The 25,769-nt window shown below is 40.6% G+C and overlaps 1 protein-coding gene across 1 annotated transcript in view; it reads right to left on the minus strand.

Annotated features, from left to right (window-relative positions):
* Positions 1–22,719, minus strand: part of SPTBN1 (spectrin beta, non-erythrocytic 1) — a 118,450-nt gene extending 95,731 nt beyond the window's left edge. Inside the window, exon 1 of the mRNA XM_072409689.1 lies at positions 22,564–22,719. The gene's annotated coding sequence lies outside the window, so the exon portion shown is untranslated. The remainder of the gene's footprint in view (positions 1–22,563) is intronic.
* Between the last annotated feature and the right edge of the window lie 3,050 nt (positions 22,720–25,769).

Here is a 25,769-nt window from a genome sequence, read left to right on the forward strand (position 1 = left end):
GTCTGGAAAAAAGCCTTATAGAAGCTTTCCGGCTCCTTGTCTTCTGCATGATGCAAAAGACGACCTCGCTGCCAGCTGAGCGTGCCGCCATACTAGGAAATAAATAAAGGAACATGAGTCACTGCTCTGAGCAAAACAAATGAAAGGTTCTAGCCTCATGAAAAAGTAGCACAATGAAATTGCTTTAATAGGGGGGTTATTTTTAACATGTATATGAGCTACCAGATGCATTATTGGCTTCAGCAATTACAGCTCTGCAGAGGGATCATTATCTCGGAGGAATATTAATGTACAAAAAGCAGCAAACACAGCACACAGCATATCTAGGCTGAGGCTGCTATGAAATATGGATGGTTATTGATTCTTGTTTTGGTAAGCACTGACCTTGCTTTACTGGAAATTTTGAAGAGATTGAATTTTCTTTGTTTTCCCATTTAAGAAAAAGAAAAATGGGGAATTTACAGACAAAATGCATGATGGTTTTTGTATTCATCAAGCTAATTCCTTCCTAAGCAGGTTATCACCAAAATGACAATTGGAGACATTAAGATCAAAAAATCTCAGGAAAAAAAAGAAAAAAGCTCCAACAGTGATTGGAGGAGAGTCTCCTCCAGGTTTTTTGCCCACATCCAAAAGCACTGACCTATGACCATGGCAGGGACACCTGACTAAGTTAGGGACATTAGATGAGGATATCATTTGAGGGACAGTTTCTAACATGACTATGGACTCTGTTAAGAGTTGAGTAATATGTTATATAAATGATGAATATTATGAGAAAGTATATACCCATTCAGCTTTCAATACAAGCATGCGTGTAAATGGCCAAAATGTGCTGGAAGTGAAACGCAGCTTAAGAGCCTCTTCATACTATTTTATTGTAACAAAATTAATGATTTTTTGTGTATTATTTTTGTGCCATTCACAAAACAACCAAACACGCCTTGGAAGTGCATTTGTGTTTCGGCACACCACACAGTTGGGAACCATGTTTGGTGAACCTTTTAACTGTAAACTTTGCATGCCCAATAAAATCGGGATTAATGTTTATCGGCAGTTATTCAAAATATGGTTTGCTTTGCCATAAATCAACAGACATGCAGTAATAGACTGCAACAGTCTTCATGGGCCGTTAAACTTTATTATACAGCAAAATAGCTTATCTGCATGTGAAATGTCAAATTCACCAAAAGAAAAACTGGCTAAACTCCTCCTTCATACATACACAGTATGAAGATAATCCAACTATAGACTAAAAGAAGGCAATAATCAAAGATAATGTCATAAGGTAAACTAGCAAAATTGTGTGCTACGTATTGCATCTCCCTACCATTTGGGTGGGTGAGGATACAGTAGACTGAAAGATGATGGCATTGGAACCAGCAAACACTTTTTTCAGGGTCATTTATAGGATGAGGAAATAAGCAGCCTGATAATGCTGAAAAATGTAATGACATTTAGAAGGTATGCCCCTGTACCCGAAGACTGTTGTAAATGCAAAATGTTAATTAATGACTAAAGCTTACCTTTCAATTGCACTTACGAATTTTATTAGTTTACTCCAGCACATTTCAATGTCATCTTAGCGGTTCCTGAGCAAGCTGGATTCATTCCGGCAAAATGTCATTGCTTCCTCCATAGTTAATTACACAGTAAATCTAGAGCAAGGGTAACAAGTACTAGGAACCATCAGCCTGCCTAGCAATCAGTCCTTCAAATATGAACATGCACTGCTTATTACCATCCAATACCGCTTCTCCTGCAAGAAAACAGCTAAATACACAGGGTTTGCCAAATAACCAAGAAGGGTGCTGACAACATACAGTACATAAACAAAAATGCCATTCGGCAAGTTAGAACTCCAAGAAACATCTGAAAACACAATCAAAATATGTCAACTCTTTTACCTATCATTTTTTAATTCTGTGCTACCTGTCGTGATTAACCCGCTGTACAGCTAGGCAGGGCTCACACTTATATCCTGCATTGGTAATGAAGCTTCCTATGGAATAGTTCATGGTAGATGATTGATGCCCAAGACGAAATATCACGATCTCAGGAGAAAACCTAGCATGTGTGCAGCTGTTCTCTAATGTCTGCTGGTCCATCTTGGAAAACAGCCTTTCATGGGACAACACCTGTACATTCCTATGGTACAGGATGCAGAAAGGTGCTACATCCTCATCCTGCCACCTCCCCTTACTTTAGCGCCGAATAGTTCTAGTTTGTTCTCCTGTCAACAGAAATCTTACGTCTGTACATAGCCTATGTCACCTCAGCCTCGTGCCTATTCAAAAGACAGTAAATTAGGACCACCACCCCTGTCCAACTAGTAATGGACTGACTCAGGAACTAATAGAATCATTTTACAAACTATACAGCATTTCCAATATTATCAATAAACAAATCATCCCCACAGGGTTGATATTTCTTTCTCGTATTGTGATTCAATCACCTGATTTAACAAGGCTCTCCAAGGCTGGAGAGGATACACTTTCTTTCATCAGTGAAGCTGGGTGATCCAGCAAACCTGGAATGGATGTGGTTCAACATGGAAAACATAAGTTAACAAATAGCAAATTACTTTTAAGAAATCCATTCCAGGTTTGCTGGATCACCTAGCTTCACTGATGAAAGTGTATATTCTCCAGCCTTGGGAGAGCTTAAACAGTCTAAACCTCTTCCTTAAAAAGAATTGACTTTGTAAATAGAAACCTAATTTTATTTTCACCTTGTGAATTTATCACATCAAATCAGATACCCCTATTTATTGTACAGCGCTGCGTAATATGTTGGCGCTATATAAATCCTGTTTAATAATAATAATAATACTCTTCATGACTTCAGCTGTTAAAATAAATTCCTTTCATTGTTCTATTACCACATTTATTAAGTATAAAATCATAATACAAACAAATTGCCAATATTCTCTCTTGCCAGTGACATTCTTTTCTACTTATCAAGGCTTTGTCATGGCTCTGGGTACATTTTCAGGAAAAGCGTAATAAAGATCTGTTCCTTTGACCAATGCCAAAAATGGGCCTCCATCAGGGAATTATAGCTAATTATAGGCAGGAGGTTATCAGTGATTCCACTAGCCAGACAGAGCAAATGGCAATCCGATCTCATCAGATAGCAATGTGTTTATTCCCCTGGAAAGCAGAATTTAGGTAGAATTTTCCTGGCAAGTAGCGGAGATATCCTTTTGGTGTTCCTCAGTTACCCTACTGAAATATACTGTGTGCTTCAGGTGAGAAGTACCACCCTTATGGGAATGTTCCCATCTAAAAGCTAATAAGCTTTGCTTATGCAATAATTATTCTTTGCTTGAGCTACTGTCATATATAATCCGTGAGCAAAGCTTTTTATGGCCCAATTTTCTCAGAATATCCATTTATTTTAGAAAGACTAAAATTCAGGTCATGATATCATTGATAGAAAAGGGGGGCTATTGGGTTTGTTTTATAAAGTTTTGCCAATTAGAATGATAATGTACAAAGAGCTTTAAAGTATTTGTAAACCTTAGCAACAAGCCCCTCTTATTTGCTCTTTTCAGTTTGTCAAATTCATTGAAAGGGTTTAGTATACCTGTTCAAAACATGCAAAATATGTATATGGTTCTGGATGAAATGCTGTTGGGTTGTGACTTTCTATGCTGCACTGAAATCTCAAACAGTGCTATCAGTACTGCCCAGGTCATCTCCTAACCATAAAGCACCAGACTACAGGCGGCCGTGCTGACACTGTCCAGGCATGGTCCATTGGTGAATGCAATCCAAGGCAATGATGGCTGCTGACGCTGGAATGTGGGCAGCTTTTAAGGAATTTGCTGAAAGGGGATGGAGAAGGTCAGTTGAGAAGTTGAGATTTTTTGCCTTTTGTAGTCTCTGTTAACAGCCCATGTGCATTGCAGGAGAAACAGACCAGTGTCACTCTATAACCTTGACTAAACAAGGACCTTATTGGTAGTCAGGTAATATTTAATAAAAGCTGATGATTTATAGATTGTGAAAACCACTTTTAAAACATCTTTGCAATGCTTTTATATGTAAAAATCAATTTTTATTTGCATTTCAAAAGGTACATTCCAACAGTAAAGCATAAGAAAATAGAGCAATTGTACATCCAATAAAGTCCACAGAAACACATATGATAAAAGAATAATAAAACATTGGGGGTTGGGGAGCTGAGCTAGAGGTGGGCAAACAGTGGGACCTGGGAATCATAGTCTAAAACGGTGGTCACCAACCTTTTCAAGCCTACAGACCACTAAATTTACCGGCTCCAGACTGCACATGCACGGGAAGCTGCGTGCCACTCAAAGAAACTTCCCGCAGAGTAACGTCATGATGCCATAACTTGCCTATTCTCTGTGTCCAGAGACAAAACCTGGCCACTTCCCTGAGTCTGCAATCTGTACGGGGGACATGCTTCCCGGCTCTGGTGGTCTCCTGACCCCGCTCGGGGGCGCACCACCAAAATTTTCCCGCAGACCACTTGCTGATCGCTGGTCTAAAAGAGAACCATGGAATCAAGGACGAGTGAGGGGGAGGAGGAGTACATCAGCCAACAATGCTTTGAAGTTAAATAGGTAGGTCCTTGAAAAAAATAATGGCTTCCCATTATTACACAGATAGCTATGGAATGTTTCCCAGTGCAATTAATAGCATATTACTTGTATGCACACCCATACCTGTAATCCCCTCCTAACACAGAGCACAGTAGTTGTACACTGCCTTATTATGTTAAATGTGAAAGTTCTCAGGATGTAGGATTTACATCCTTAAAGTGTTTTGAGGATAAATCTCCTACATTTAGAACCCTGAAGTAGTTAAAGCATTCTCAGGTTCTGAGCACTATCCTCTACTGCTTATAGAAGGAATTGGCATACTCGGAGTTATGTAATAAGAGCCTGCAGCAACTAGAAGCTCCAAGAAAAACTTCCACACTCTGGGTCCAATCTGTTACACAAAACTTTGGAATAAAATAATGCAGCACAATTGCAACTGACAAATCTAAAGATTAAACCTTGCAGGAAAAAAAAAAAAATCCGAAAGATAGTAGACTCAAGTGATCACATTCTTGTTCCTCGGAAAAAGTAGAAAACAAAAGTAAAAGACAAAAGCAAATGCTACCCAAATCATTGTATAATTTAATATAACTTACAGTGGCCTAAAGTTAAGTTATAAAACTGGTAAAAAATATATAAAATGTTCCTTCTTTGTAACTAGAGAATCTATGGAAAGTTCAGAAACAACTGGAATGCATGTGGCCGGTTCAACAGTACAGCAGCAGTGAAGTTTGCAATGTATATCAATATTCCTGAGATCATTATATTTCACCTAAAGTGGAGTTATTCTTTATAGTTGTGATCATTTCTGGTTGAGATCAACAGGATGCCCATGCCTGCTTGAGTATAACACAAAAAAAAAAAAAAAATGGAACATTCCACAACGCCATCGCCCTAATTAAAAATTCAAACGTCTTGAGTTAACAGCTGTGATATTTCACCTATTGTGGAGGACATAGCCCTGCATGGGAATGCTGTTTTGCAGAATAGCCTGAAAAGGTCACCTGAAGGTTAACTGCCTCAATCTACAAACTGTAAGATGCTGAACTGCACTCCTGCAGCCCAAATGATGGCTTTTATTTACAGCACAGGGACAACAGCTGTAGAAACATCCCAGAAAAGCCTTGGTATGTATTCCATTTCATTCCTCAGCCCTCTCACCAGTCTCTTGCTAGGAGAGACCTTCACATGGCAGTTTTTTAAACCAAGCAGCTTGACGATAAAACAAAAAGGGTTTTTTTTGCTGTAGAAAAAAGAACCAACAAGGTACAACGAGGGCATAGTATCCGAAACAGTGGTAACCTAAACTAAAACTAAAGCAATTCTACCATCTGTTGTAGATGTCTGTTAACGTACACATTATTTGTGTTCAAGTTTGTGAAAAAAAAAACTTTTAACAAGAACCATTCTTGAATATCGCAGATGTTGGCATCTTGGCTGAAATTATTGGCCCCTGCTAAGGCCAGACAGTTAGGACAGGGCCAGCTAGTCAATCTCCGGGAGATTTTCCACTTTGGCAGGTACAACATAGCCAACACCCCATCACTAAGCTTTAGTATTCCATTAACAAAGAGCAAATATTCCTCTGCCCAGCATTTTCTCCAAGATACCTGCCCATCCAAGATCAGCCTATACTGAGTGTTGACAGGCAGTTGCACGAAGCCTATTCTTCTGCCCATCCATTAACTCTCAAATATATTCCCAGAGTTCATCCATACTGAGGATTGGCAGAAGCTTGCACGAAGCCTATTCTTCTGCCCGTCCATTACCTCTCAAATATATGGTTGGCAGGCAGTTGCATGATGCCTATTCTTCTGCCTATCCATTTACACTCAGTCTGCCCGTACGAGGTGTTCGAAGGGAGTTGGCACTGCCTGCCAGCTGCAGATCTACTGCTACCCTATGCTGGTTATCACTAAAACAAAGGAGATCATTTCAATCATAAACCCATAATCTTAGGAGCCTTGATTGAACACTCAGCCTACTTCCTTACCAAATGTCTCTCAACCACCTGTCAACCACATGGACAAAAGACAATGTGCTTTAAGGCAGCTGCAGTTACAGGATAGTAAAGCCGTAACTTTACCACAACCATTCATGAGACCAAGAGATTAGATTCTCAGTAGGTTCTACAACATCGAGAACTGTTAAGACTTAAAAATTGAATAAAAGTGTCCGATCTGTATTCACTAATCCTTCTGGAAAGGAGTCGGGAGGACATTGCTATCATGGAGTTTAAGGGACAATTCATATTACCCGGGACAGTTACTTGCATGTATTCGTAATAATTGTGCCAGGAGAAGTCAATTATGACATGGCTGAGTCCATAATATTTAGAACAGCAGGATTACCTGATCTTAGGTTCGTGTGGGACATTTGAGCAAGTATGAATAGGTCAAAAAAAATGCACAACAACACAAAGGCCAAAAAATAAAGTAAGTGGCACAGTTCCAAAAAGATTTGATCCATCTCGGAAAATGACATTTACATTCTGGTAAACCGAACTCTGGACAGACATAAGCATTATATTTTATTATTTTTTAATAATAAATATAATAGTTAAATGTAGCAAGCAACACAAGGATCCAATTTGTTCATGTGCCGACATGAAACATGCTGCTAGTACAAGATTGTCCAGTCACAGCCTGGGATAAGTCTAGGACAACACAGGGTAAGATAAAATGGGACAAAATAATTTCTACCAGAATAGGGAAACATTGAAGCATAAAAAAGTGAGTGCTGGACATCTCTGTATTTTTAAGTGTTGCATCAACAGCTGTTTTTGTTACTTAGTTTTTAGGCTATTCATTTTATCTGATTTTTCAAAGGAGTTCTGCTTTAAAAGTTACATTCAGCACTGTTACTATCAGACTAGTTTAAAGTATCTCCATTATAGATTAGAAATGACTTATAAATGCTTAATTTATACAATAATAGTGCATTAACACAGATTTGTAGGAAAATACTCATTCCTGTCATTGTTACTTGTTGAGCATACTGCAGCGTAGAAAGCTCTAGGCCACCGGGGACCTAGCCACACCTTTATGCAACCAGCCAGACACAACACTGCCTTCATGTAACAGGCAGGCTAGAAACATTTATATGAATGCATAATATTTTATTACAGAACGCAGACAAAATATGTCTAGACAGAGATGTCACACACAAAACCCACCTTTGAGCAAAACACAGGGCATTTCCCATACACAAACACCTATGGGCATTAAAGCAATCTGAGTGGGACTTGACCCATTTTTTCCCATCAGTGTCTGGTATATCCTTCCTTGTCTACAAGAGATGTGTTGCATATTTAATCAGGCATTTTATTTCTCTTGCTGGTTGTGGTTGTTTAATAATTGTGAAGTGCAGCACAATACATACAAAGGGTGTTCATAAAGTGCACTTTAGAAGTATTAGGAGACTGTCTCCCAAACAGCCATTTAGCAATTACTGACCACAGTTTTATAATGTCTTGACATGACCACACTGTCTATGAGGCATCCATAAACCCAGCTGCTATCAACTGCTGCTGTAGGCCATAACTAACAATAGAGTACAAGGGGAACTAGCCCAACAACTGACCAAGAAGCATACAAGTGTCTGTCCACCCATTTCACCTATAACTTAAGTGACATGGCAGGAAAGCTTGCCTGGGAAAGGAACAAAACCCTAAAATGCTAAACATTCAATACCCTACGAACCCCAGAGAAGCTGAAGTCTGTGGACCCCACCAGGCCAAGTTTCTTACCAAGAAAAGGTCCCCTTTCTAGGGGAAGAACTTGTGTATCCATACCCATAACAGAAACCATTGTCAAGAATCTGGAATTCTTAATTGTAGTCTTCTCTCCGCCATAAACAGAACCATATAGAGCGGAGGTGTCAAAGTAAAATACACAGTGGGCCAAAATGAAAACTTAGACAAAATCGCAGGCCAAACTTGAAACTGAAATAGCACCGCTACTACAATTCCCTGCGTCAAGAAAACAGTACAATGTGGGGCTTAATGTTATGAGTGGCTGGAACTCCCTCTTGACTGAAATAGCACCGCTACTACAATTCCCTGCGTTTATAAAACTGTCCAATGCGGGGCAACGCATAGGCAGAGAGGCCGCTGGTCTACATACGCGAGTGGTGCCCGGAATTGTGGTAGCGACATTACTACAATGCAGCGGCGGGCCAGCTGCAATTCATATTTAGGATTCCTTTAGGGGCCAAAAAAAGGACTTTGCGAAACACGCATTTGTAAACATAAAGAAATACATTTTAATAAACCTACAAATAAGTCGCTAATGTGAACAGTTTATCTACTTGATGTCACAGCTGGTAAACAGTGTTTCTCTAAGCAGCAAGGCAAGGTATCTGGAAGCTGAAACAATGTCTGTTAGTAATTATGAGCTCAGATTTGCACTAATTGAGCAACATTAATGCATGTGACGTATACACTGGTATACAGACTGGTATAAATAAGGCTGGCTTATTTAATAAGGCAAACCATGGAGCACGGATAATGTTCAAAGTATTGGATTGGATTTTAGCCCAACTGAAAAATCAGTACACCAAAAAAAGGAAAATTTGTGTTTCTCTAAGATACTTGAGGGCATCCACGCCACAATACAATTTGATGGAAATGTAAAATAGGAGGAGAATAAATTAGATATTCTGAATTTTAGATCATAGGTATTAAAAGAGAACATTGTGGGTGCTGGCTTAGGTTACGTACACACGTGCAATGGTTCTCGTCTGATAATCAGCTCAGGGTCGATATTGAACAAGAATCTTTTGTGTGTATAGTGCTAATTGTCTGAATGACCGTCCTGGCGGATCCATGGACGACGAACCATCGTAATGCAAGTAAAGGGGAGAGAGCACAGCAGGGTGCAGCTCTATCGTTCCCCCCTATCCTCTCCATAGAGCAGAACAGCGCTGTATGTACAGCACTCTTTCTTGCATCGTGCAGTCGTTTGTCATTGAAAAAGACTGTGAAAGATCCTTTCCAACAACAATTATTGCAGGTGTAAATGTAGCCTTAAAATGTGTACAAGAAAAAGCAACATAGTAATCTGCTGGCCCTTGTACAAGATATATTTATGCTTTAAAAAAACACTGCATAAAAGATCCTTATATTGGCAGTGTAATCTGTATTGGCTGGACACTAGCATAGTTCTATGAGTGGTGTGCATATTTTTTAATATGTATTATTTATTAAATGTATACATAAAGCAAAACTAGGATCATGCATATAAAAGTTAATTAAGTAACCGCACTGTCAACCTTCCACTGTGGAAAGATTTTCAAAGTGTATATCCAGCCATACTTTTTTTCTTTAGTTTAATGTGAAAGCATTTCAGCCAAAAGCTTTCATTTGAAAGCTCTAACTTTTGGACCTGATAAGAATGGATCCACCAAATAGAAATCAATGAATGTTTCAGTAGAGAAAGGGGTAGGCTAAAACCCCAGTCAGCTTTTTACTGATTTTAAGTCCTCTAACTTTAGGAAGAAAATACGACTCTAAAATGCATGAACGTAGCAATATATGGCACTGCTAAGATGACATGGATGAGAAAACCACTGCTAGGGTAATATCACTGGCAATCAGAGGTCTTCCGGTGGCTCTGCAATAAATTGTTTTGTAAATGTAAAGCAGATGTGTACAGATTCTGCTGGATGAAAAGTATGAAAATAGTTAACATGCAAAACAGCAGATCTGCCAGGATTCAATATGGAGCTGCTATAGAAGCAAAGAGTTTTGGCTTGGGAGGATTATGCATCTCAACAAAAAAATGTCAAAGAGAAAATGCTTGTTTTTAAATATTTTATTTAATATCTAATGGTGGGTTTGGGTTTTGTATACTGCACTTGTTCTTGAACCATTTTTCTTGAAGAACAGCTAGCACTTTCTCCTCCAAGCAGAAACTCAGAACTTCCAAAGTAGCCACCTAATTTGCAGCTTGACAATGAAATACAAACACACAAGGTTTTCCCTTTTCTGTGTTGCATTATTCTGTCATCTCCCTGTAATTTCATAATGCTATCCCATCTCATTTTCCTTGCTGCATTAGCAGCTGTACTCATAGGTCTCATATTTTCTTTTGAATCCAGGTTATGATCTTCAATTACCACTGATCCGCCTGCTACAGGTTTGATATGTCAGTGCTATTTGATTTTTGTTGTTGAGTACAATATTGTACCGAAGGACATTTTACTGCAACATAAGCTCAGACCTGAGTGCTTTGACAGATGAATCCTGACAAGCTAGCCTGCATATAACAGTCCCCATTAGCCTCCATGGTGAATGCAGGCTATAATGCACATGCTGTGCAGGTCACTGAGCACAGGAACACGGCTTTGTGCCTGTTGATATGCTATGAGGTGCCAACTAGCACTATTGGCCTGATTTGCAAGAGTATAAAATTAGGGGAAAAAAATTAAAGGCAGCCTTTACTGAAGTGAAGCGGATTGAATCAAAGTGCACTTGTGTGCATCGCAAGAATAACAGCTTCTATGTCATGGCTGCTTGTGTGAATTTCACACTTGACCATTACGTAAACTGGCCCTTTGTGCTGGTATGTTAGCTGGTATGCACATATGAGCACCAGGTGTCCAGATTTAACAGTGTAGATCCCTGCTCCCACCATGTGCATGAGCCATTAGGACCATGTTACACTAATAAATACTGCTAGACAGCAACCATTAGCTCATGGCATTGCAATGACTGAGATTCAATTTGCTGGTTGTGCACGAAAAAGTAATTGTTCTCCAAAGATTTTTTGGGCCATGTCACTTGGGTGATCTCTTTTGGCAAAACAGTCAAGTGGTCTTGGACTACCTACACCTTTTTTTGTCTCCCAAAACGTTTATTCATCATGGTCTCAGGTGGAAATCAAGTCTTCGTATAGGTGTCCCTCAATGTTACTTAGGAGGTTGTTAGTGATCACCACATTGGAGTACTAACAACCCCTCAACAGTATACAATTGTATAACAATGTAGATAGAAGGGTGCCAGATGTAAAATCCACCACTGGTTAGTTCATACCAACAATAAAGTTGAACAAGGGAATTACGGTTATCAGAACAGTGTCAAGTTGAGAAGATAGTTCTTTGGAATTGGTGGACATCTTTGGACCACCAGAGGGTGGCTTTCCTTAGTTTTTTCATTTGAGTTCATATAAATTCTCTGTAAAATCATTTTAGGTACAATGTAATGCTAACTATAAGTATGGAATTTAGTCATTCAATGTAATCTATGAGCAAAAAACCATTCTTGTAACAAGCCAATGCTTTTTTTGGCAGAAGGAAACGCTCATAAAATGTTAGATACTAGTAGTAATATTTTGGCACGCCAGTGACCTCCCACTATTCTTCTGGAATATTACATTTTTTTTACATTATTCAAGATCAGTTGGAAAAGTGGGAACACCCAAAATTCCAAAGGCGTGGAACGCTCGCTAACTACATTTCCAAAAAAGATAGGAAATAGAAGGGTGAATAAACCTACTTAATGCCCCCCCGATTTATCTGATTACTATTAGGTAGACGGTTTTTAAAGGGTCAATTACCTTAAAGCGAATCTGTCTTTTGCTCAGGCAAAGCAAAACTGCACCCTAAACAGGCGGAAACAGGGCGCATTAAACAGAGATTAAATGTGCATACACAAAAGCACATCCACCCTTCCATTCTTCAATCTGGGAATCAGGTTGTATCCGCAAGTGATGGTAAATCATCTAAACTCGAACAACATGTGAAACAAAATAAGGTGACGCCAAATGTTACTATTGAAAAGAATTATGTGAATTGCTATCACGTCAAACCTTGTGTACATATTCTTAAAACATCACATAAAATCTCCAGGCACACTTGGGAAGACGTGGGAACTCGAATGTACTATACTAACATTGAAGGCTGGGACACCATTACATCATGAGGTTTCAGAATATGACGACTGAACAACGGATACTATCTGATTACACAGTAATGTGCATGGCGGAAGTGCAGCCGGCTGAAATAAAGCAGACGCCACTGAGTGTGGGAGAGTGGTCAGGATAGAAGGGATCTGGGCGGATTATAGAATGGAGAGAGGTGTTCGGAAAATATACCCAACAAAAAAGTAAGGATTCTTTCTTTCCTTAATCTCGCGGCACTTACAAGCTTCATCGCAAATGCAGATAAAAATTTTAACAGGAGTATGCAGCTGTGATAAACAACATCCTATTATAAAACAGAGTACCATTAAATATTTCCCGTATCGCAAAACTAAAGAGATGGATTTAAGCTGGCTGCAGACATCACAGGATGTTTTGTGTGCACCATCCAACTATCTCTAGATGTTTCATGGTCCAGCTTCTACACTACCCCAAGGTGCTGATGTACAAGCATTTCTGTTTAGACCAGGGGTGTCAAACTCAAATACACAGAGGGCCAAAATTAAAAACTTAGACAAAGTCGCTGGCCAAACTTGAAGATTATTGAAAAAATTGAGGAAGTTTTTCCTTCCTATTACATATAAAACCTTTTCATATGGAAACAAAGAGGTTTTGCTTAACATTCAATCTGGAACAAGCCTATAACAGAGAGATAGCACCACTACTACAAATCTCTGCGTCAATAAAACAGTCCAATGCGGGGCCACGCATAGGCAGAGAGGCCGCTGGTCTATAGAAGCTAGTGATGCCGAGAATTGTAGCAGCGGCGATATTTCAATGCAGTGGCGATATTTCAATGCAGCGGCGGGCCAGCTGCAACTCATATGTGGAATTCCTTTGGGGGCCAAAAAAATCCATTGGGGGGGGGGGGGCAAATTTGTCAGCCCTTCTTTGGACAGTGGAGGGGGAATATGTAAACAGTCTGTTTCTTGGTGAAAAGAATGGACAGGGTATTTTTTTTTTAAATTCCTTGATCACAAGAATGCATGCAACCCTATTTAGAAGAAATCCTTGGCCAAACTGGCCATAAACAACCTGATATGGATATCTAGTGGTAGTCACATTCAACTGGACTGGTTCTTATAATGACAACCATGACAACTCCAGTGTTCTCACAAGATTCTTTTTAAGCTGGGGTGAGGGTGACTGCCCCCATATTGTGACCCAATTATTCAGTAACCATGCAAAAACAGCCGGATGGCTGCTGAAGTGCCAGCTGGTGTGCCCGGCTAGAAGTGCTGGGGAGAACACTGAACTTCATCATGATTTCCAATCCAAAATCATATTGACCATTGATTAGTAATGGACTTTTGCACTATCATGTACATTAGCATAAGGCACTTTTGGAGTTGATCTTTATTGATGTTGCCCCCTCTTTCGTTTCCCCTTCCCAATTTATTGCTTCGGGCCTAGTCTCTCCAATGTATAGCTTTTCCACTCAAGAACTCATTACAGACATGCAACAAATAAATACTAGACCATGACCGCCATCCCCCTCAAGTGATTACTCACTATAACAATAAATAATTAATACAGTGCAATGCTTAGTTCATGCAAATGGGAAATGAAGCGGGAAGAAGAGAGAGAGGGGGCCAGTATAGTAACATTACACATCAAACACTGGAAGGAATGACTACAATCGAGCACAAACACACTTAAGGTTTTATTATTAATAAGAAGGACTACTTTCATAATAAATTACTTTGTATTTTAAACATTTAAACAATTTACAAATCATGATTAATACGGGAGTTCGTTTTTTTATGATCGCATGTTAAATTTTAAGTAAAAGGCTAATTAAACAGTAACCAATGGGATATGTTGTTCTCAACTGCTAGCAAAATTGTCTGAAAAGTGACGCAAGTCTCGAACTTTAAAGTCCAGCAAACTTTAAAGTGCCCATTCATGCCATTGCATTTTTAAATCATATATGAATACAGAGGCATTTTGAAAAATGTCAGTACATTGAATACAAATTTACACTTCATCACAGTAACATATGTAACAAACTGCATTAAACATTACAACTAAAAACACAGCACGATGCACACCATTACACCAAATTCTGTAAGAATATACATATGGAGTCCATGTGTTTAAAACACAAAATGATGAATGAGTTTCACAAAGCTAAACAAACTAATAAATGGACTTTGTTTCAAGTCAGAGATTCTTGGGTTGCAGTTAGAGACACTACTGCCTTGCCCATACAGAAGCCATTTTTTTTTTATAGGTCTGGCTGCTATGGTGAAAGTAGCTGTGGGACTGTACAGGGAGGCAAAGTATAAGGGGTGCTGGGGTTACCTTTTTAGAGACAAGGTGACAGCGTTTCTTTGATAACCAAAAGAAAAATAGTTTCTTTCTTGATATTGAATTTTTTCTTATTTGTATTAAGATGGCACACCTTTGTTGCCCTCAGTGGTCAATACAGACCCAAATTTCTAAACTTAGCATAGCATTTTCCGGTAGTACTGCTGCAGACAGCTGCCCATCAAACAAATAGCCTGAGACATTCTTTAGTCATGGTATGCCAGTATCTGCTATTGCTACTATTCTAGATAGCAATGTTAGGCACTTAGAATGGAAGCCCTAATTCATATGTGCCATTCCAAGTAACAAACATTTTCACAGCTGCCATACTAATATGCTATTATGTAACCCAGGCGTTCCACCAAGTACAACTGTCAGGCTGCCGTCAAGACAGAATAACGTTATCAGCAAAAATCTTTTGCTTTAGCACAGGGGTTTACTGAGCTAAGAAAAGCAGTAAACCACAACCACCAAGATGCACAACATACCCATGAAGAAATCATGGAGAAATATTAATGCATAGAAAAAGGTTTTGAAAAAATGAACCTATGCAAACTTAAATAATTTTATCAGCGTATATCCAAAATATTAACAGTATTTTCCCCAGAATAGTGGAAGAAGCTGTAGGGGGGTGGCAGTCCCTGTATTGTGACCCAACTTCTTAGTAACCACCCAAAAACAGCTGAAAATTGCCGGGTGGTATACCCAGCTAAAGGGGCTGGGGAGAACACTAAATAACAATAATGGATATGGTTGAAGATACAAAAAACTTTTCATGCCTATGATAAATTCTGATGTGTAGCAAACCACAGCAGTTCCTTGATTTGCCATGTATCTTCCACCCTTGAGTGGCCAAGCCTTTCCATTGACTTGAATGTGGGAGATGCCCCAACCAAAGTGAGCTGGGATTCGATGCAGCTGCAGACAACCCTTTTATGTAAAGTAAACATTCTGTTTGTTTAGGTATTTTTTTAAATGCAACACCCTTTTTAAAAAAAAAAAAAAAAAAAAAAGGGTGCAGAACCACCCCCCACCGATCGAGAATGAATGGGAGCGCAAAGCCACCTGGGATACCTATGTCACGCACCACGGGAGGCTCTTGGGTGGTCCTTCTGCGCATGCCTGAGAAGCCTTTCCATGAAAGAGGAAAATTTGCCGATCTCACACATGCGCAGTGAGATCGGCAAGTTCTTTTTCCAACCTACATCACCCGATCTTGCGTTGGGTGACATAGGAAGAAGAACCAGGAAAAAGAGGCAAAGATGGCGCCGCTCGGCACGCCAACTCGGAGGCGGATGCAGGGAAATGCGGGACCCGATGGAAGATACCTCCGGATGGATCGAACTGCCCTGTGGGATTGAAGGTAGGTGGATTTTTTTTTTTGTTTTAAGAACATTTCAGTTTAGATCCTCTTGAAATTTCTTATGGTGCCAAAAACAGCATGAAAAAGTGGTCATCAAACGACGAGGTTGACTTTAGAAACTGCTACCAGGCACAGGTGCACATGAGTGGCTGACCATGCCTTTTTAGACTACAGGCCTGAACGACATAACTCTCAGGAAATCAACTTTAAGAAACTGTTATTTTGGGAATACTCAAACCTTCTGACAAGCATTGAGTACAGGCAACCAGAAGTATCCTCAGCTTAACCCAAACACCTAAGCATTCTAAACAGACAAAGTTCAACACTTCCAGGTAGTGTCGGAGCCTGTTACTAAGCCCTATCCCTTCACAATTCTAATGGCTCATCAGATAATTAATCATCTCTGCAATACATACACATTTGTCTATTATGTACAGAAAATACATTCTGGCAGTATATTTGTTCAAGTTTGGTCTTCCTACACCTTATAAGCTTCTCTCTACAAAAGACACTAAACCCAATTCCATTCCGACGATTACTTGACGATTGAAGAACAAAAACATTATTTTAGGATGTTACAAATACAAACTGACTTTGTTGGATAGAAATATTCAAAAAAAAAAAAAAGCCCCAACGCAATGGAAAATGTCCTGCTGGGTCCAGTAAACTTGGAAGGGAAATCTACTTGTGGAAACAGGGTCACTAGCAGCTGTCACAACAACATAAAACCAATAGGGACCAACACAGATCCCAATATAAGAAACCAGGGGGGGCAGTCTCACTCTACTGAAGTTTATTTTGCCAACTTTTACCGAAAACTTCAGCCAACAAAAACTAAAAGAGTGAGACAGCCTTCCTAACTGAATCCAGAGATGGAAGTGTGTTCAGTTCATTACAAAGCTGTATGGCAGCTAATTAATAAGTGCCAATTACATCAAATAAAACAAAAATGCAAGATGTCTGCTAATTATTTCAAGATGGTGCTCCGCCTAGTCAAGAGCCCTGAAAATGCTGCTTGCCATCTAGATCAGAAGTTTTCAACCAATGGAACCCCAGGGGACACGACTTTAAGGGGATGCCTGCTTCGTATTCTAAATTCATCAATGTTTAATGTTAAATAATACAAACTGTATCTTCCATGGTATTCATTTTAGATGTTGACTGATTAGAAGTTGACTGATTTAGATGTTGATTAGATTAGAAACTACAAGATGATTGAAAAAGTCTTATGTTCTATGCCAGGGAAAAAAAAAAACACATGCTCTACAACTCAGGAACACATGCTCATATGCACCTTTAAAAACCCTGCAAGGACAGAATACATGTTGAACCGCTAGAAATGCAATTAGCTTTATTTCTTCTAATGGGTTGACAATTTAAGTCACTGATGCCCCCCTTTTGTGAAAACATCAGTTGTCTAGTTGTAAAGCTGATTCTTTGACTTCAGAGTCGCTGACCCAGAACAAGTCTGCAGAGAAGGACTTTTTGATCTCCATACATGTTCAGGGTCAGTGGCTAAGTAAGCGTTAAAGTCAGAGGCCCAGCACATCAGAGGGAAAACTTACATTTCAACCATAGGAGCTCCAGATTACTTTACCAATATGTATATATTTTATACATCTGGGAATTAAAGTCTACTTATGATCTTAGCATCTTTAGGACAAAGGACAGGTTTCTACGCCAGAGTTTCTCAACCAGGGTTCCTTGAGAAATTAGCATTTGTTTTCTTTTCAGGTCAGTTACCACTGACATCAATAATCTATTTGGGTATATGTAAGGGTGACATTTATCCCACTGGCTATCAATGTAAGAGGCATCCCACTGACCACCAAGCTAATGTACCAATAATTGGAATACCATAAATATCGGCAGGGGTTCCCCAAGACCTGAATGCGATATCTTCGGGGTAGGGTCCTCTCTTGTGTCATGGTCTGTATTTGTCTGCCATTTGCAACCCTTACTCAATGTACAGCACTACATAATATGTTGGTGCTATATACATTCTGTTTATTAATAATATTATCAACATTCCCCCATGTTAAAAGGTTGAGAAAGCCTGCTCTATGTACTCAACCACCACTCATTTAGCCAAGGTGAATACTTTATAGAACTTGTCTTGCAACTTAACCAGCATGGCCTTCTGTAGCAGGGAGGGAAAGCGATCAGCAAACAGGGGCGGCAGCTTTCGGCAGACAGTGACGCTTTGCCCTGGCAACAAGTGAAGCCAATCAGTAGGCTGCCAAGTCTATCTGGCAAACACTGCAACTGTGCTCAAGTCAAGATGTCTACCCATTGATTAACAGGCTACAGTACACAAAACTCCTCGTTGGTTCAGAGGGAGAATGCTTCCACTGTTCTACAACTATCTCTTTCGACAAAATTACTGGCCGAGCAGGCATAAATTAGATTGGTGGCCATGAAACTGAAGATGCTTTAACACATCAGGCTTTCTGTAAGATAGCAAGAAGTCTACAGCGGGTATGTTTGGGAATATTTTTCATGCTTTAAAGCAAAAACAGGTTCCCATATTCCCTGATCACAACTTCCAGATGCAATTGCTTTAACCCAATTGAGACTTGCAAAGCCTTTGTAAAACAAAAATTTAATTAATCACTTTGGGATGCTGAATTTTTTGATCTTTAAAGTGAATTATACCCTAAACTAGTATTTGAAGCGCAAAAGAAAATCCTAAACTCTGAAATATTCCATTGGTGCAGATTCCCTAGTTCCAGAAGGTTTCCAAGTAAAGTGGTCATTGCAAAGATAAAACAATGGCGACCATCTTGCTTTGATTGAGATATGGCATTAAAGGGTAAGCCAAATATTTTAAGCATAGATAGCTTTTGAAAAGGTGAAAAGTGAAAATGAAACCCAACTTATCTTTCAGTTTAATAAGTTAAATACATTCCCAGTAGCATCAAAGGTGTGCAAAGTCTTATAGTTTGTTTTCCTTTGATAAGCAGCCATATCCTCAGTAAGAAGTCTGTCTCCCGCCAGCAGCCTGTAGAGAAGGACCCTTGCTCTTCTGCAGATACACGTCCTGCGGAGTTACAGATACTCCCCAATCAGCAGGTAAATGCTTTACCATTTGCAGAGCCATTGGTCTAATTCTTCAGGGGGTGTATCGGATCTCTGCAGAGAGACTACTTCTTCCACACAGACACCAAACGTTTCTGTATCATGCTAGCCAGTGACAGGCTTCTCTACTACGGATGTGGTTGTTTTCTATGGAAAACAAATGTTGGATTTGGCCACTTTTGTGTCTTTAGCTAATTAAAACTAAAAGATTCAGCTGGGCTTTACATTGTATGAAACACACAGAGAGAATAAGCTACCAGCTCAGCACATCCATTCCCCATCCAGGCCTTGCTGCAGTGCACCAGCCCACCCCACTCCCTTTTTGTCAGTAATCTGAGAACCCCTGATTGAGATGCAGAGGAGAAATTCAGAAACACACCCAATGCAGGCGAAGTACAGAACCCCAAGCAAGAACTTTCTCACATCCACCAACGGGACTAAACATGTGAATCTTTTTTGGTAATGCAATAACAGTGGAAACAGAGAAAGTTTTATAGCATAGACAGTAGAACAATCTATTCCCAATTCTGAAAGGTTACCCCTGGATTCTTGCTAAAGAAAATTTAGATTATAGAAAACAGAGTAGGCTCACTGGGTCTAGAAAATTCTAAAGTTTGCAAGGATTTATTAGTAGCCCACTGGTTGGTTTCATTTGTTGCATGGAATGAGTTTTCTACACATAGATGTGGGATTTAATGTCAAGGCATTCAGGTTTTAGGCAATCTTCCCTAGTATGAGTTTGTTAAATACCCCCGCAAAAGGAGAACACATTTTGGGTAAATTATATCCCAAATGACTATACAAAAATCTATCTGAAAATCAGGTCTGCAGTACCATCAATGGAAATCCCATTTATACCAGCCACAAGACCAAGCTCAGATATGGCATTAATCATTCAGGTTCTCGTAATGAAATAATTGATTATTAATTTTATATAAACCATGTCCTAGTATGATCCCAATTCAGGTCACAAGACAGCTCAAACATTAAAAAATGTTTGTTTTTTAATGTTTGAGAATGGAAAAACAAAATCGGAAGACAACAGAAGTATGATCAATACCAACATAACTGGAAATGCTGCTTTTCCAGATCTAGTGATGGGAATTATAATCCCCATCTAGGATCTAGGATGTCATTATAATACGTATACTTAGTCATGTGTGTTAATTTACCCTCCTCCTGGATTGTAAGCTCTTCGGGGCAGAATCCTCTCCTCCTGTGTCTCTGTCTGTATTCGCCTGTCATTTGCAACCCCTATTTAATGTACAGCGCTGCGTAATATGTTGGCGCAATATAAATCCTGTTTAATATTAATAACAATAACTATCACATATAATAAGACTGAAATGTAAAGACCAATGATGACCAAATGGCAATAACCCATAAAAACTAAATATATTCCCTATCTGCTTAGAGAAGCGTAGTCAAAAACTCCCAAATGGCGATGTGGGCTATAGAATTTTCCTTGGCCAGGACCACAAAGGATAGAATCATAATAAGTAAAGGAAGCTATAAGGATTATATGACATTTCTATGTGCTCTTAATTCTTGTTGCTCGTAAAACCCCAAGACGCCAATGAGAACAACCACTAATTCTGGCCTGGAATGGGCAAGGGGCATGGGTGTACTTTGAAGATGGGAAGCATAGATGTTATCAACTCCATTACACTTTCCTATCCTGACCTAGAGATTTATGTTTCCTGGACATGCCCTTCAAAGACGCCTGAACGCATTGTAAGTGGAATGCCATGCATCCGGCCACGCCTGGGAAGTATTCCACCCATCCACTACCTCCATAGTAGCATGCCCCCTTTGCATTCCATCGCTGCAGTTAGCAGGTGCTGAGTTTTCCCAAGACATTAGAGATCCAATATGGAAAATGAGAAATGCATCTGATGAATAATAATCAACTGTTTGCATTATAACTTTGAAGATTGGTTGATGTTACAAAGAAAACAGAATTATGCCGGAGTACCGATAGGTAAATAATAAAGGGTGCCCTAGGTAGGCACCTATTTTATTCCAGAACATCCATCAGCTTAATTAAAAACTTACCCCAAACATTGGATGTATCAAACCTCATTTAGTTTTATGTTGAATTATCAGAACAAATGAGTCTAATAAATGATTGGTCACCAATCCAGTTATCTGCACCTGTTTTTGGTCAATGCCATCCGTCCTTTTCCAACTTTTAGTCCACAAGATCAACTTGGGAGTAAACAGTTTTGGGAGGGTTAATCTACTAGACGTCAGGGCTGGCTCTATCTCCATTTGACCGCATTAAATCTGCAGAACTGTAATTAACCACCCCCACTGCCTTCATTACAGGGCACCATGACAAGCAGTACGCTACACTTCCCATTAATGCCAGCCCGGGGGCTTTAATATTAGAGCAGTAAATCAGCAAGGATTCATGAAGTAGGCATAGTTTTATAACAAAAAGAGGACATTTGGACAATAGACTCCCCCTTCACCCACCATGGGGTGCGGTTGTGGGCACCACATCCTATGCCCATGTAAGCAGCAAAAAACACATTGGGTTTGTCAGTTTGCTGCAGAGTGCTGCATCATCCTCAGCAGCAGCAGCGCATGGAAACCTTGTGCTGCATTGAATTTTAGACACCCAGGTGATCCCTTTCCAGACAATGCCCTCGCCATGCTGTGCCAATAGCATCCAATAGATCAATGACAGTGCAATCCACCTGTTTCAAACTTCAAAATTCTTGATGAAAATTGTAATAAAGCAACACGGCATTGGGAGCACAATTGGAGATGCCATGGCAACAGTCCAACAGTGCCATGGCAGTGCAAAGGAATATACACAAAGCAATAAAAAGTGACAGCTGGAGAACCAAGCTACAAGGACATTGGTGATCAGGGATAGATTGTGATGAGGATCCCTGTGTGTAGTATTCCATCCAGCACAGATCACAGGACCACGCCTGTGCATAGCCTGTTATTTCTGTACCCCAGGCTCCCTCCATGTACCCCAGGCTCCTTCTATTTACCCCATGCTCCCTCCATGTACCCCAGGCTCCCTCCATGTACCCCAGGCTCCCTCCATTTACCCTAGGGGGGAACACACACAGCCATCAGCCCCTCCTTGATATCTTATTAGCTCCCCAGGCAGCTGATGCAAAAGGAGAATTGAGCAGAGAGATGGAGGAGGGAGCCCATTCTGCTGCAAAGCAATGATGCAGCCAGGAGCATCCATCGCTCCCCACTGCAAAATCCTAACGGGAAGCTGCAGAAAACGTGGGCACACCCCACCAGAGTACCCCCCACCCCAGCAAAATCAAGGTGCAGAATACCGGTGCCGTTACCTGGAATGCACTAAGGTGTGGAGCCTGCGGGAAGGCAGCCGGCGGAGCACGGAGCAAGGATGAAATGAAGGGAGTGACTGGAGGAATCCGCAGCCTCACACACAGCAACAGCTGCACTGATTCTTCCCGGAGAGGGGCGGGGACAGCCAGCGCCCGCACCGCCGCCACAGCGATCCCTGCTGGTGACTGCGAGGTATTGCGGCGTCAGCACCCAGCCCTGCGACACACGCCCCGCCCACTTCTCTCTATCAGCAGTGTGCTCCACCCATCCCCCCATCATATCTCACATCGTATTATACAGGGCGGTGATCACTGGCTACAGCAGGGCTTCTCCACCTTTTTAAAGAAGAATTAAACTCAAAAACAGCCAAAACAAAAAAAAAAATACACTTATCTTCAATCCCGCAGCGCAGTCCATCGGTTTCTTCCATCGGGTCCTGCGTCGTCCCGGTATCCGTCTCTGGGCGCCGCCATCTTCTCCTCTTCTTACTGGTTCGTCTTACTACGTCACATGACCCAGGCGCGAGATCAGGTGACATAGTTGGTAAAAACATCCATCTCACTGCGCATGCGTGAGATTTTTTTTCCCCTTTTGACGAAAGGGCTTCTTCTGCGCATGTTCAAGATGTTCGGGAGCACCCAAGAGCCCCCCGGGATGTGTGACGTAGGTATAGATGTCACCCAAAAATATCAAGAAAACCGACCCTGAAGGCACACATTGCTCTTTGCACAGAGAACCCCTAACAGCAGTCAATAAACTGATTGTAAGCTCTTCGGGGCAGGGTCGTCTCCTCCTCCCGTGTCACTGTCTGTCATTTGCAACCCCTAATGTACAGTGCTGCGTAAAATGTTGGCGCTATATAAATACTGTTTATTAATAATAATAATTACTGATCCAATGCAATGACCTCAGAGCTGCCTGACCTTTGGCTGTCCAGTGGTTGTGGCATTGCAGAGTCATAGAGCTCCTGTACCTTTTACATGGTTTATTTAGGCTGGTGAAGCTGTAGATGTTTTCTTGTGACTTGCTTTTGCATTTACTACACTTTATGTATGGCAGTAGTAGAGCTTTGCACTGTGTTGGCCTTTGATTATTCCAAAAAGTTTCAGTCGTTGAATGTATTGGATCTGTACATACTCCTATATATGTCATCAATGTAGAATTGTGCTGTACTGTCTGTTTGTATCTTATTGTGTATTATGTGCCTAGTAAGCCTTTAGATAAGATCAGGATTTTTGGCTAGTCATTTAGCCTGGCAGGACGGTAAGCAAATGGTTCCTGAGTATTTGTCAGTGTGAAGTGAGACAGCAGACATGTGTTTCTCAGTCCTCCTTCAGGGTCTAAACACGATGCACATGTACTGGCACAGAGCTTTCCTGATGGATACACAAATATGACTTTTCTGTATCAGCCGGTACTGATGGACCCGCCGATGTAGAGAGACCTTTACATCCTGTGGCCGGTGTCCTGCCCCTCACAGCCAGCACTTACGTTTTTCTTTTACACTCATTTCATGCCTTATTTAAATTACAACCTGATTACGTTACTGAAAAAGCCATGTGCACAATAGGGCCATTCAGCTCAGGTTGGGTTTCACTTGTTTTGACACTGCAAAACAATATAAATCCTGTAATTGCCTGACAATCAGTGACAGAGCAGAGGAAGTCTGAGAGTAATTATCGGACTGGAAAATCCACCTAAGTTCAGACCAGGAAAGTGATTTTACTGATTGAAACTTCTTCCAAAAAATAGTTATCGTTGGGCCGAATGGGTCCGTTCATTACAAGTAGTAGCATTGTCATGCATTTTTCTGACCCTTACATTTATTGTCTAGGGCAGTGGTCGCCAACCGGTGCTCCACCACCACTGGTGGTTTGTGGCCCTGGCCGGTGCGTCCCCCAGCGGGGTCAGGAGAAAGACCTTGCTGGTAGGGCGCGCCAGCCAGGGCAGTGGGTGGGTTGTGTTTCTGGACACAACCCACTCTCCCATCGCAGGCTCAGACCTGCGATGGGAGAGTGGACCGGTTCTGGCATCATGACGTCACTCTGGGGGGAAGTTTCTTCACCCTTGAGTGACACATGGCTCCCTGCTTACGCGCGGTCCAGATTCCATGAAATCAGTGCAATATTCCACACTTTCCTATTGATTTTACCAATGAATTCTACCTAAGGTAGCTTCTTTTGATGGGGTGGCAGCAATACTGCACTACTCCTGAATTCAGAACTGAGTTGCCACTCTCATGTAGGTTTTTCCTACTTGTACTACAATAGGATAAGAAATTTGTCAATCAGCACTTGGCCACTCCTAGTCCTGACCACTGCTTTCTGGATTGTCTGCACTGTCTCCATTACTAAAGCCCTCACACTGGGAGCTTCAGTGTCTGGGAAGGGGAGCGTGTGAAACACAAATGAAAGATAATTTAGCTCAGTTAAGCAAGTAAGAGATTTTTTTGCTGACTTTATGGGGATTGTGCATCACATAGGTATTGGGACTTGGAACTCCCTTGGAATATCCTAGCACATTCCTAATATTTCCTACAGTATTGGGAGGAGCAGGAAATACTTAGTACATGCAGGTACCGAGACATTTGTTCATCATTCTATATGGCAATGCTGGACAATGACTATTATATGGGGAATAACTAGCCCTATCCTGTGTTCATACATGTACACGTGTTTGTACTACATGAGCATCAGAACAATGTCAGAACATCTCCCTTACAGCCTTGTCCATGTTAGTGACTCAGAGAGTATTAAAGCAAAAACTTGAGCTTGGCAGCCATACATCTAGCATTTACGGAAAGGATGGCCAGTAATGGCAGCTTATATACAGAATAATAAGAGCCTTGTTCATTTTCTTGGGAATAACAGAAAAGAACTCGGAAACTATCTGGAAAATCTCTGTAACTGTCTGTACTGAATTCTTGTCTCAGCAATGAAAATGTATCATCTAATCATTGCATTATTTTACTTTCTAGCAGCGCTGGAAACAATTGCAGACAGTAACTATTGGACCTCATATTATCCTGACAAGGTAAACCAACCTTAGGAAATTATTGTTTTCTAGCTTTTCAGGGAAATAAAAAAAATATAATATAGAGACTAAGTAGACATGAAAATTCTATATCCCGTGGGATAGCCATTGATGGGTAGCTGGTCACCAAATACATGAGATGAAAAATAGGGACACATTGATGTACAAACTA

The sequence above is a fragment of the Pyxicephalus adspersus genome, chromosome 4, assembly GCF_032062135.1.
Source record: "Pyxicephalus adspersus chromosome 4, UCB_Pads_2.0, whole genome shotgun sequence".
Classification (NCBI taxonomy): Eukaryota; Metazoa; Chordata; class Amphibia; order Anura; family Pyxicephalidae; genus Pyxicephalus; species Pyxicephalus adspersus.